The 13,311-nt window shown below is 32.6% G+C and overlaps 1 long non-coding RNA gene across 2 annotated transcripts; it reads right to left on the bottom strand.

The window, feature by feature from the left end:
- Positions 1 to 6,852: 6,852 nt before the first annotated feature.
- On the bottom strand, positions 6,853 to 11,021 carry LOC139523500 (uncharacterized). Of its 2 annotated transcripts, none has more exons than XR_011664632.1 (3): positions 10,841 to 11,021; positions 8,657 to 8,856; positions 6,853 to 7,239 (listed from the first exon to the last, which is right to left on the bottom strand). It is a non-coding gene; the product is annotated as an uncharacterized lncRNA (long non-coding RNA). The 2 variants fall into 2 exon arrangements; XR_011664631.1 differs by having other exon boundaries at positions 6,853 to 7,242; positions 10,841 to 11,011.
- Between the last annotated feature and the right edge of the window lie 2,290 nt (positions 11,022 to 13,311).

Consider the following 13,311-nt stretch of genomic DNA (forward strand, 5'->3'; position numbering starts at 1 on the left):
TAAGGTTAATAGCATGCACAACATTTCATTCACATCAACAGACAATTAGAACACACGCGTCGAAATTTATAAGAAGCTTATCAGGCACACAGCAGTCATTCATCAAGGAAATTCCACTCATCAGAACAACTAAAAGTAAAATATAAGCTGACGATTAGTTATATTTTATTAGTGTTATGAACATTTGAAATTTTATAAATTCATTTACAAATAGATTTCCTAATGATAAAACTTTGTCGATCAACGATTCCCGTTTTGCTTTTTGCAGTTGAAAAAATATATAAAAAAACCTCACACAAAAATTTACGTTGACCAACAGAGATGTAGGGCGAAAATTTTGTTCTGATATTAAAATATTGATAAAATATTTGATAAGGGTAGACGTTACTCTTTTTTTTTTTAACAAACTTGAATTTTAAAGATTTTTAATAAGTTGGCGCAGAAAGGATATAATTTCCCTAATGACATATCATGTTTGCGAACTAATACAATCCTTTTGTCCAAATAACAAACCTTCGAGAGAATCGAACTTTTCATTAGGAAAAACTTGGGTAGTTTTAAAGTAATATGAAACAAGTGAGTGGTGAAAAATAATGTTTATCCAATTCTTGAACCACTGCATGTATATATCATAAACTTAGTCCTCTGTGCACGATTTTTTCATTTTTTACGCAAATATATCGTATAATCGTCATTTTTTTCTCTCTCTATCTATTATGATTTAACAAATATGGCTGCTCATTAAATGCCGTGTTTTAAAGCCAAAGTTTACCGATTGTCATCTTATAGTAATCAAATACCAATTTATACATATTTTTTTTAATTTGAGGTTTCTTATGACTTTAATATTACAGGATAATTAATTATTTATTGAAGAACTAATCGTCAGTTTAATTATATACAAGGAAGGCTATAGGCTGATAATGCAAGTATGCTGCTATTCATTTTATGGAAGTAAACGGTTTCAAAACAAAAAGAAAGTGTTGACGTTCTTCAATTGATGTTTATAAGTTGACTTAAATATAAGCGAAATGAGTTGATCAATGTTCGTAAATCGAGAATCTTTTAATAACCCAAAGAAGCGGGACCGGATGCTTCCAGAAGGTACGTGTTTGTTTTAATACATGTATACTTGGATTACCCTCCAATCGAATCCAAAAGCACTAAAATTATAGGTGAGACGACCATACTGGTTTCTTAAGATATTATTGTTGAGACAACGATAAATCGCATGTTCGTGTTGGTGACCATACAAATTATGAAATGTCGATATCAGCACGATCAGTAGTTCTATCTCACAATTATGTTTGAATAAATTTATCATATGGAGCATCTTTGTGTTAATGAAGTGTGTTGATCGTGAATGAATGTAGCATATTAACTGTCATCTGTCGATGAAAGGCCATTTATTTAGGAGATCATGTTGTCGGAGATACGTTGAAGCATCCCGGTCTGCCTAATTATTAATATACTATAATAAGGCCAGGTATAGCACATGTAGTTTGAAATAATATATAATAAACTCATCATAGATACCAGGATTAAAATTTTTATATTTACGCCAGACGTGCGGTTCGTAATTTTATTTAAATGCTATTTTTACAATTTGATCACTAGGGATCTAGGGTCAGTGGCGGATCCAGAAATTTTCACAAGTCGGGGCCCACTGACTGCCTAAGAGGGGCCCGCTCCAGTCACGCTTAAGTGATTCCCTATATAAGCAACCAATTTTTTTCATAAAAGGGGGGCGGGCCCCTGCCCACCCCCCACCCCCCAAATCCGCCTCTGAGGGTCAATCAACTACGATTAAAAAGACACACACATAGTCATTACGAAACACTTAACGTGATCTGTTATACCTATTTTGTATTCTTTTTCTGAAGATGTAATCCAAACATGAAAATATCCTTTCTGGACTACTTATCTTAACTACGATTTATTCAAAAAAAAAAAAAAGTGGGCGTCTAATATGTTTTAAAGATGAACTTCTCGAGTATCGTACCAGGTAGTTTGCTACATGTATGTAACACTTGTTTGTTCTTATTGCTCGGTTAGTTCTTACGTTATAGTATCAAGTTAATGTTACCAGTTTATTCAGTTGTCATCCTCAAATCAAGATTCACTCTGTAATACTATGCAAATACTAGTAATGTGAAATGCAGGTAATTGTAACATATTATCAACGGACAAATTTCTTCAATGTACTAATTAACACGTCCTGAAATTAGCAGTAACAACTATTTCACAAAATTACGTAAAATTAATCTACGCTTTACTTTAGTGACTTGACGTACATGTACTACCATTTATTCACAGTATACGGACTGTGAATCACGGTATTATTATTCAACAAACCAATTCAACTCTGGCTCGGGCAACCTCGTGGATCTTGTGAACTTTGGGTAATAAATTATTTCGAAAGTTCATATAAACTAATGTTTCAAACAAATAAAATAAATGCACATGCATTAGTATATTCTAGTTAAAACATTTCATATTAAGTTATCAAATAGGAAATCAATTATAAAGGAACAAGAAAACAAAAATACATCAAGGTAATCAAATCTGATCTAAATATCTTCAAATCATAAATAAAAACAAAACACAATGAAACATTGTTGACATCCCTCCTGTGGAAAAAGATCAGGAGGCAAACAAGAGGTACAGTGGAATGATAACCATTACCACTGAATTATATCTAAGAAAGATAACAGTTGCCAAATCAACACCATGCATGGTGGTGAAGTTTACAAAACCCATCAGACATTGAAAGTCAAATTAAAAAGAATGAAGTGTCTTAATGCTTGGATAAGGAAACAAACCAATGCTACTGAACCATTATCAGACTATGATATAAACCAGTAAATTTACACTACATGTAATCGTGCCAACTAGTCCGTGCTCTATACCGTGTATATAAACGACAATTACCATTTTTGTCTACGACGATTTACAGAAAGTGAGCATTTATGTTAGGGGAATATCACATTAAAACTAGACACTCATAGAGATGTATAATACATTTAGTATTGCCGTAACGAAAAAACATAAACAAGATAGGATGACAATCTCTCCAAAATACGGGGAGCAGGACCCATGGAAAAAAAAAAAAGAACGACCACACGCGATGAGTAGTATTTGCATTCAAGCTAAAGCTATTTAGACAGGAACAACCAGAAACAATGGAAAAAAGACGATTCTCATTTCTTCTTACAAATGACACGCTTAGAATTTCCCTATTCATTTGGTGTAATAAGAAAATCCTAGTTTGTCGTAATTTGAATTGTCGATTAATACATTTGGTTGTTTTGTTGGTGTGTTTCGTTTTTGTTAACTCTATAGTCCGTCGGAAATGAATAACAGTATTTTACAATCCAAACAATTTAGGCCCGTTTTACTGAGATGATAAAGGTTCCGTACTGGAAAGTTATTGTAAATTAATACACGAGACTGGATACATGAACGTTCACATACTTTATTTTTCCATCCAACATATATACAAATTAATCACAGTTCATAAAGCATATTTACAAAACAGTAATCATGGAAACATATATTAACCCCCCGCTGCTCGTAGATCGAGAGCGGGGCGAACCGGTGCGTCACATGGTTCTCTCTATTTCTCTATCTATTTTTCGTTTCAAAAGTCACCTTTATAAAACATGATCATAGAAACGTTTTGACCAATGAAAATAGAAAAAGGTACTTATAAAAAAATTAGTTTCTAAAATAGTGAAATATAGCAAAAGCAGATTAAATTAAGACTTAGTGTTAATTGACATTATTCACTCTATATACAGTTTAGGTGTTGACAAATAAATTACATTGATGACCATTGTTGTCAAAAAGTATTCTCACGACATAATCTTAATCTTAATCCATAAATATTTCCTAGTAACGCTAAAACGACTAATACATGTCTTTTATAAATAGTTATCAAAAGTACCAGGATTATAATTTTATACGCCAGACGCGCGTTTTGTCTACATAAGACTCATCAGTGACGCTCAGATCAAAATAGTTAAAAAGCCAAACAAATACAAAGTTGAAGAGCATTGATGACCCAAAATTCCAAAAAGGTGTGCCAAATACGGCTAAGGTAATCTACTCCTGAAAATTATTTGAAAAATAATTCAAAATCTTGTTTTCCGAATAAAATGCACTTCTAGCGTAATAAAAATATTGAAACTAAATTACTCATAAGAAATAATGACTTTTGATACCAAACATGACTTAAAAAGAATCAAATGCAAAATTTCACAATTTCATGCATTTTTACAACATGACACAAACCACAACATTTAAAGAGGACAAATATTTGATCTAAGTTATTATGGTACAAAGGTCAAAGACTTGAATATTGGAAACAGAAATAACTATTCTTGGTATAAATCGTGTATTTCAAAACGTCATAAACGATGTTGAAAGTATTTTCAAATTTCAAACGCAAGGCGTCAAATAATTCTATTCATATCATTAATGAGTTTTCACTTTAATGATATTTAATCAGTACACTGGCATGTATCAAATTTTGTTTATATATCAGAATATATTTTAAAACTAATCGTTCAGAACACGTTTGATGTCATCCAGATGTAAGATTCTTTTTGTAGGTGTCTTTCTTGAAATGTTACCCAATAAAATTGTAAACTGCGTCAATTTTTGTGGCAAGTTTCCAGTGCATCGTTACATCTTATGTTTGCACAACGTCACAGATTAAGGTTTAAAATGAACAACTTATACTAAAACTCAATAGTTAAATAAGTTTCTTCAAACCCATTGTGAAAATGCATACTCAACTATCATTCACAACGTTGTTTGTGATTGTTCCAATACTGTATACAGTTATTGCGGATTCTTGTAACAATTCATCTTGTGATTCGGTTAAGATGCCTCTGCTTTCTAATAACTTGAAAGCGCCTCTCTTTGCTGATTTTGACGTGTCTGCTTTAAACGAACAACTAAAGGATTATATCGACCAAAACATAATTTCTACATTTACAAAACAAGTGGAAGACATCGTTAGTAAAAAGCAAAGTGATATGAAAACACATATGCTAAAGGAATATTCGTCAAAGTTGGAACAATCGGATATTTTACATGGTGAAACTTTTTCAAGGATGTTCAATGAGTTTGAACAAAGATTTTTCAATCTGTCTGAAAAACAAAGTGAAAATGCGACTAAGTTAATGACAGATGTACAGGAATGGAAAACAACTCTGATGGAAACAATGAAAGAACATAGTGGAAAGTTACAGAAATCTGAGACTGCATATGAGAAGAAGTTATTAGAAATTTTAAGAAACTACAGCTATCAGAGTGTAAAGATATCAGGGGAAGTCGCTAAAAATATCACTAAACTGAAGACAAATATAGAAGAGTGGAAAAATAATCTGGGTAACGACCTCGTGAAATCAATCACAAATAACTTAACACAGACTGCAAAAGATGTGAAAGAATGGAAAACTCAATTTACAGACTCATTACAAGGTAAGTGCATATATGTAAAGGAAACTACGAGCCATTTTTGTATAAAAAATCATTTAAAATTATTCGGACACAACAAATAAATTGAAAAGATGTTGGATTAACATTTTTTATTTTATTTGCTTTCATGCATGATTTCCATCTTCGTGATGAGCAAGCATCGGTTATATCTTTGCTCAGTGTCGTATGATCTTTAGTTTGTATGTAATTACTAGCATTAATCTTAACAACTGCAGATATACGCTAAAGAGTTAATGTCAATTAATGAATATTCACATGAAAACGGTTACATGTAAGACTATTGTTCAGAATTCACCGTAGCAGTTGCAGCATGGATTGGTTTTGTGAGCAATATGACAAGTACTTGTGAAGTTTAAAGAAATGCAGAATTGTCTTTATCCGTAGGACGTCCGTTTAAAGTTTTGAACATGCTCAAAAAATTCCACCGGACAGAACGGACGTCGACAGATAAAACGTACGCTAAAAGGACATGAAACGGATATGGACGGACGTCTAACGGATAAGAACGGACGTCTTACGGACATCAACGGAGTGGGGGAAAAGTTATCCGTTCGGCATCCGTTCGAGCTATCCGTTAAGGTGTGACCGAGGCTTTATACATTCGTTGGAGGCTCATATGTTGTATATCCCGTGTGTTTCCGTTACGCCTTGGTCACACATTAACTTGTATTTCATTTGTGGTTAATAGACGTGGTTTGCTTTATACACAGTAAGCAGTATACCTCCCTTAAATAAACAACATGGCTTTGCGGAAACAGCATAAAACACTGGACACTTTTAATTTGCAAAACACTCATTTGCAAATCCGCCGCCGCCTCAAACAAGAGCTACAATATCATGTATATAACCAAAAGGTGCAGAATTACATGGGCTTCAATAATTTCATTGGTTTTCTACAGTTACTTTCATATTTATTTTGCAATTTGAATTATAAAAACATGGGATTTTCAATATCCCATGGGACAGGTCAAAATCCCATGGGATTTACCATTATCCCATGGGATTTTGGTTAAATCCCATGGGATTTTTTTTCGTCCCATGGGATTATTGTAGTCCCATGGGATATTTGTTGTCCCATGGGACAAAAAAAATCCCATGGGATTTTTATTATCCCATGGGATTTTAAATATCCCATGGGACAAATTAAAATCCTATGGGATTCTAATTGTAAATATATAGATATAAATAAACAGTAATGTGTATGTTACAATGTATTCTATTTGGTAGTAAATTATTATAAGATGAATCTTTTTAATTGAATATCTTTTTTTCTTGGGAAATGTTAATTTAGCATATTGTTCTTTAACTGTTCAAAACTAAACTTTTAAACAACAAAGCAGATAATGTAAGTATCAATATATGTTTATTCATGAATTATAGAATACTTTCTTGAAACACAATTATTTGCCATTTGAAATCAATAAAAACTCTATTGTTAGGCTTAACATACTAGTAGCTATTTAAGTAAATCTATTTTTTTCACAATATCCCTCAACACAAAACATTAATAGTTTCTTATCATCCAGCATTGTTTGATGGTATAGTCCACTTTTTGGACATTCAGCACAGAACTTTGACATTATTGTGGTTTCAATATTTTTTGGAATTTAAAAGAACTTCAAATCATTGACTGAGTGATGAAAATAATAACTGATCCAACTTTTGTCTTTGAATTTATTCTGGTCTTGTTTCTATGTTTTCTCCATTTATTCTAGGTGGTGAATTTCAATCCTTCTGAAAAAGAACCAATAAAATCTAAAGTAATGGATCATACAAAATTGTTTTCATACATGTAGCAATAATATGATTTTCAATAAAAATAGCTATGCGGTATGGATTTTACTGATTGTTAAAGGTTGTCCAGTGTCATCAGTTGCTAACGGCCTACATCCTTTGGTCTCTGATGGAGGGTTGTCAAATTAGCAATATACCACATCTTCCTATTCTAATACCATATAACAATCAATTAATTTATTCTTCTTTTTAACATTTGGGTATTTTCCCAAGTTATATACATAATATATATATATATACTGTAAATTCGGAATTAATGCGAGTTTTTTTTTATTGCGAAAAATGCAACGGAGTTGTAAGCGCAATAATTTAAACACGCATTATGAAATATTTTATATGGATTAAACAGGATTTTTCTCAAAATCGTAAAATTTAAAATCGCATTTATTAAAGTCTAAAATGACAGAATCGCAATAATAAATGCATGCAATAATTTATGAATTTACAGTATAAAGATCAATGTTAAAACTTTAGACAACTATAATAACATTCCATTATTCACAAGAATTTGCAATATATTATACAAAATGCAGACAACAGAAACAATATTTCTTTAAGCTTTTGAAGTTCAGACAGATTTCAATTTGTGTTTTATTTCAATGAAAAAATACCTTGAACTCTTTGAACATATTGGAAATTATCACATTGATACAAAAAAATATGTATGTTTTATCCTTATTTTTTGTGTTGTTGGCTTGCTGTCTCATTTTAATATACATTTAAACATACATCAATAATCTTCTTCTTTATTAAAGGTAAAAATGGGATATTTTTGATTTTGATATCCCAAAACATTATAGTTCTATCAAATAACTTATTACCAAGTTCAAAAACACCAATGTGTTTGATATTAATTTTAAGACATGTATAAATGTTCCAGACCATATCAGTATTCGGATCTTACTTTTACGGTCCAGAACTTAGTCCCACCATATGTGTACAGTCAGACCATTTAAGTATACTTGTACTGTCTGGTACCAGCTCGACCAAACCTGTGTTTTTATTTTAACTGCAATTAAACTTTTTGTATTAATCTATTAAAGATTTCAGTTATGTTGATCTGTACTGTACATTTGTTTGTAATAAACTTGACCAACTTCTTAAAATTGGGCAGACTGTATGTGTACAGTCCAAATACTTGTATGTTCTGGAACATAAACATGATTAACAAGCATTTGGCAGGATGTCGTGCTAAAATCCCATTAATATTAGTACTAAATTTTGAGTATATACATGTAAATCCACAAGTTACTTACTGAAATTCATGGTGAACACTCACCAAAAACTTACAATTTAGAGGAAAGACTGGAAAGATGAATGCACTAACACTATCAAAACAGAGCATAAAACTTACCGAAAAACAAGATGTTTTACATTTATCCAGGAGCAGGATAATTGAAAAGTTGTTTTTTTTCTTTCTCTGCTGTCCATCATATAACCTTTGAATTCATTCATGCAAAATATGAAAATCTGCAAAGGTAAGACCTAGAACCTCAACTTATCCACATTTTGAATTTTGAACTGCATACTTGTCCTTTTCATCTTGCTGACAACCTAAACATAAAAAAATGATAAAAACATAATTCTAGATTGACTTTGTGTTTTTATTTTTGTTGGTACATGTACAAACAATTTTCCCAACTTTAAAACGAAAACATCATCACCAAAGAGGAGGTCATACTAACCTCCGAAATATTTAAACAAACGGAAATTATTACTTGATTAAGATCTTGTCGTAATTTTTGAAAACTTGATGTCTATTGCATACTTATATTCCTTTGTACGAGAGTATGCATATTAAGATGGACTCCATGGACTTTTATGTAAGCATGATTAATTTTACAGTCACTGACAGTTTTTCAGCTCTATGTGTACATTTTGAGAGAATCTTGCAATACTGTATATTCTGATATTCAGAACTTATTGTAAGATTTTTATTAAGACAACTGAAAGCTGTATCTCGTTTTCATTTCTGATACATATTTATGAGCTGAAGACCAGTGCCGAATTTTTCTCACTGCATTGAAGACCCATAGGTGACCTTCGGCCGTTGTCTGCTCTTTGATTGGGTTGTTGTCTCTTTGTCTAATTCCCAGTTTCCACTTTCCATTTTATATCATGTATACTGATTTTTTTTAAATTACAATATTCAATCATGCAATTTTGTCCATTATTGAAAATACGATAAGCAAAAATAAATGCACAAAAAATTTAACATTGTTATATCTATGTAAAAGACTTTTTTTTAAATTCAAAACAGTTGCCTACACTGTTAATTTCCTTGTTTGATTTCATATTTTTAAAGCCTTTATAGCTAGCTAGATGGTATGCCGGGGCGGATCCAGCCATTTTAAAAAGGGGGGGTTCCCAACCCAAGACAAAGGGGATGGTCCTATATTCATTTGATTTGTTTTATTGTCTCATACAAGAATATATATGGTTTGAGGGTGGGGATCAGGGATCCTGAAATTTTTTCACCTAACCACGGGATGACAGGGATCTCAACCATTTAAAAGTTTCTCAAACATGTGGGGGTGGGGGTGAACCCCATGGACTCTCCCTATATTTCCTTTGATCATTGTTGATATGTTTTATTGTTCTATACAAGAATTTATAAATATGGTTTAGGGGTGGGGATCTTGACCGTTTACAAGTTTTCAAACTAGAGGGGGTGGGACTTCACTTTTATTTTATTTCATTGTTAATTTTATAGTCCCCGACAAGAATATATATGGTTTAGGGGTGGGGATCTGGATCGTTCACAAGATAATAGCACATTCTCAAATTGAACAGGGTGGGGTAACCCCCAAAGACCTCCTTTTAATTTCATTTGATTTGTTTTATCGTCCCATTCAAGAATATATATGGTTTAGGAATGGGGATCTGGACCGTTTACAAGAGCATATTCTAAAATTGAAAGGGGTGGGGATTACCTCCCATGGACTCACCCTCCCTTCTTTCTTCCCCCCGAAATACCTTTTAATAAGCCCCAATGCACAGATAGTTCACAGTATTTCCCTTGATTTACACTAAAGAATATACACTATACAGGTGTAATTTTTTTTTTAAAAGATAATACAACTGAAAACCACCATGACCACAGTGGTAGATCCAGAATTTTTCATAAGTGGGGCCCACCGACTGCCTAAGAGGGGCCTGCTCCTGCCATGACTCAGTGATTCCATATATAATCAACCAATTCTTTTCCCAAACAGAGGGCCCTGAACTCCTGACCCCCCCTTTTTTTTCCTCATTTCAATCACCCTGATATAAATTTTAGTATTATCACTTACAATAGGAATGGTTTGAATTCCCCAATAATTCTTATATACCACTAATATCAACATATTTCTTTTTGATAAATGAAAGGCAAAAGTTTTCTATGCCTATGGGTAGAAATGGATAGTGGGAAGCTTTCAGATTCACACCATGCCGGTGGCTGTGTTCAAAGTGCTGGGTTTTTATGACCCTCGTTGTTTGCGGACTAACTATTTAGGCCAGTGGTGGATAATAGTGCGCGTGCATTAATCTTCTATACCTTCTTAATCAATATATTCAAATACTGACGGCAAGTGTTGTAATGATGTATCAATGTCTTTTTGAAATCACCGTGCTATTTACATGTGGGATCGAGAATGCAGGGGAAGGAAACTTGTCAATTATGTTTATTTCTAAGCCAAAAAAAATGAGCCGCCGTAAAATTAAGTTTATTAACCTTGGGTAATAACAGTGCATGTAAGGCTCGTCTCGGAGGGTGTCTTTATTTCTGTCTTCTTTTTTTAGTTATATTTTTAATAACTTACACTTTTTTCCATTATTCTCTTTCTTTCACTATTCTTTATTCCTTTTTTTCTTTGTCCTTTGTTCTCTATTCTGTTAATTCACATCCATACCCTCTTATGTGTATGTGGACTTACTGTAGTTTATTTTTTAGTTCTGGCAGAGATATTAGATACAATATATATGTCTCTGGTTCTGGTATTATGCGATAAGTCAATTTCTTTTTCATGCAGTGTCATGAAATATAATGGTTTTATGCCTATCAGCCAAGATTGTGCGTAACATTTTTTAAATAAACAATTCAACACTATATACACGTTATGTGAATTTTATTAAAATCGATGAGGAACATGAATTTGGCAGCTAGTGCCCCTTAAACAGGTAAAGTTCAATTAACAAATTCTGATCTACTGGCATTCAACACCAAATTACTTACTTGCTGTATATTGATAAATGTGATTGTATATTGTCAATACCTCAACATCGAGAATACGTCATGTGAGGTGTTGGTCGCTACGTTTGATACGGGGTCAACGGTTGCGGCTTCGAGACAGAGAAAAACATCCAGGTAAAAAGTGTAGAATTTTGTTTTTGAAAATTTGAGTTGTAAATTTTCCTAAAAAGTACTTAATTCCGTTCATCTAGTTGTAAATTTTCCTAAAAGAAAGTACTTATTTCCGTTCATCTATTATGGGTATAAACTAAACTGAACAAGAAAAGTATTAGTAAACAGACAGAAAGTCCGACGTTGAATTAATTATTTTACAATTAATTGTTTAAATATACGAGAGAATGTTTTAGGCGAATTTTCTTTAATAACAGATAAATGTATATTAGGTTCAGGAAATGATTTATTCTTCGGGTACGTCTAAACAACCGCTCAGGACCTCCTGAGTGCACTCAGGACATACAAAGTGCACTCAGGACCCATTACCGTAATCATATCTGCACACATGATGGATGTTTATATTCGTTATACGCTTCTTATTTTAGAGTTAAATTTTGGTAGAAGTTGAAATCGCAGGGGCGGATCCAGCCATTTTAAAAAAGGGGGGTCCTAACCCAGGACAAAAAAGGGGGGTTCAGCTACATGTCCCCATTCAAATGCATTGATCGGCCAAAAAAAGGGGGGTTCCAACCCCCCGGAACCCCCCTCCCCCCTCTGGATCCGCGCCTGAATCGAACTTAGATAGATATGTTAATTCTTATAAAATAATGAGGGCACGTGTCACTGATTACACAACTACTGAGCCATGAATTATCCAATCAACAAAATTGATTGGATTATCTTTATTGTTTTTTAGGAATTGTATTGGTTAGTTCAGTTTGACCTTTAACATGAATTTGCATATAGAAAAAATAAAATATATATCTCATTCGATGTGCTTTTTCAGTTTATTTTTCATGATGACGGGTAAATTAATTTGTTGTGTTTTGCAGTTCACGAATAAAGAAAATTATTTTATAGTTGCGTTTTTTTCTGTAACAAGTTCGATTTTTGTTTTTCAGTGTGATTCTTTTCTCTCTCTCTCTCTCTCTCTCTCTCTCTCTCTCTCTCTCTCTCTCTCTCTCTCTCTCTCTCTCTCTCTCTCTCTTAATCAAGTTTTTAAACAAACACAATGTTGACTGAATATCAAATTTTATTACATTTGTATATCTTTATTCTCAACAAACCATTATACAAGAGAAGACAATTATGTACAATATTCAGTTTAACCTTAACGGAAATCTGTGCACGAAGACTTAGTCGTGGTTTGAACGGATTTCGTGTCAATAAACTGTCTTCGAAATAGTCTTTCTTTGTTAATGTTTGTGTCATTTTGGTTTTTTGTGGATAGTTGTCTCATTAGCAATCATACCACATCATCTTTTTTATAATTTCTCTCTACTACAATCTAACTTACATATTTTTTAGAAATAATTATACCCAAAATATCATAATTTTCAAAAAACGGAGACGAAAACGGAGACAAGTTCATTTTCAGAATTTATTTTCGCATTGAAATTCGTTTCAGGCTTGTGAAACTGGACAAAACGACTTTAATTAGAGAAAAAAAACTTAATAAAAACGGATTTCTTAAAATATTCGTATAACTCAAAAATAAAATTCCTGGACAAGTTCGATAAAAATGAGAAATAACATCTAACTACATGTATATGAGTTTGATTGTTTGAAAAGTACGGCTTTTACCGTTAAGAACGGATTCCATATACAAAACTTTAATTAAT

This window comes from Mytilus edulis, chromosome 5, assembly GCF_963676685.1.
Source record: "Mytilus edulis chromosome 5, xbMytEdul2.2, whole genome shotgun sequence".
In the NCBI taxonomy this organism is placed as follows: Eukaryota; Metazoa; Mollusca; class Bivalvia; order Mytilida; family Mytilidae; genus Mytilus; species Mytilus edulis.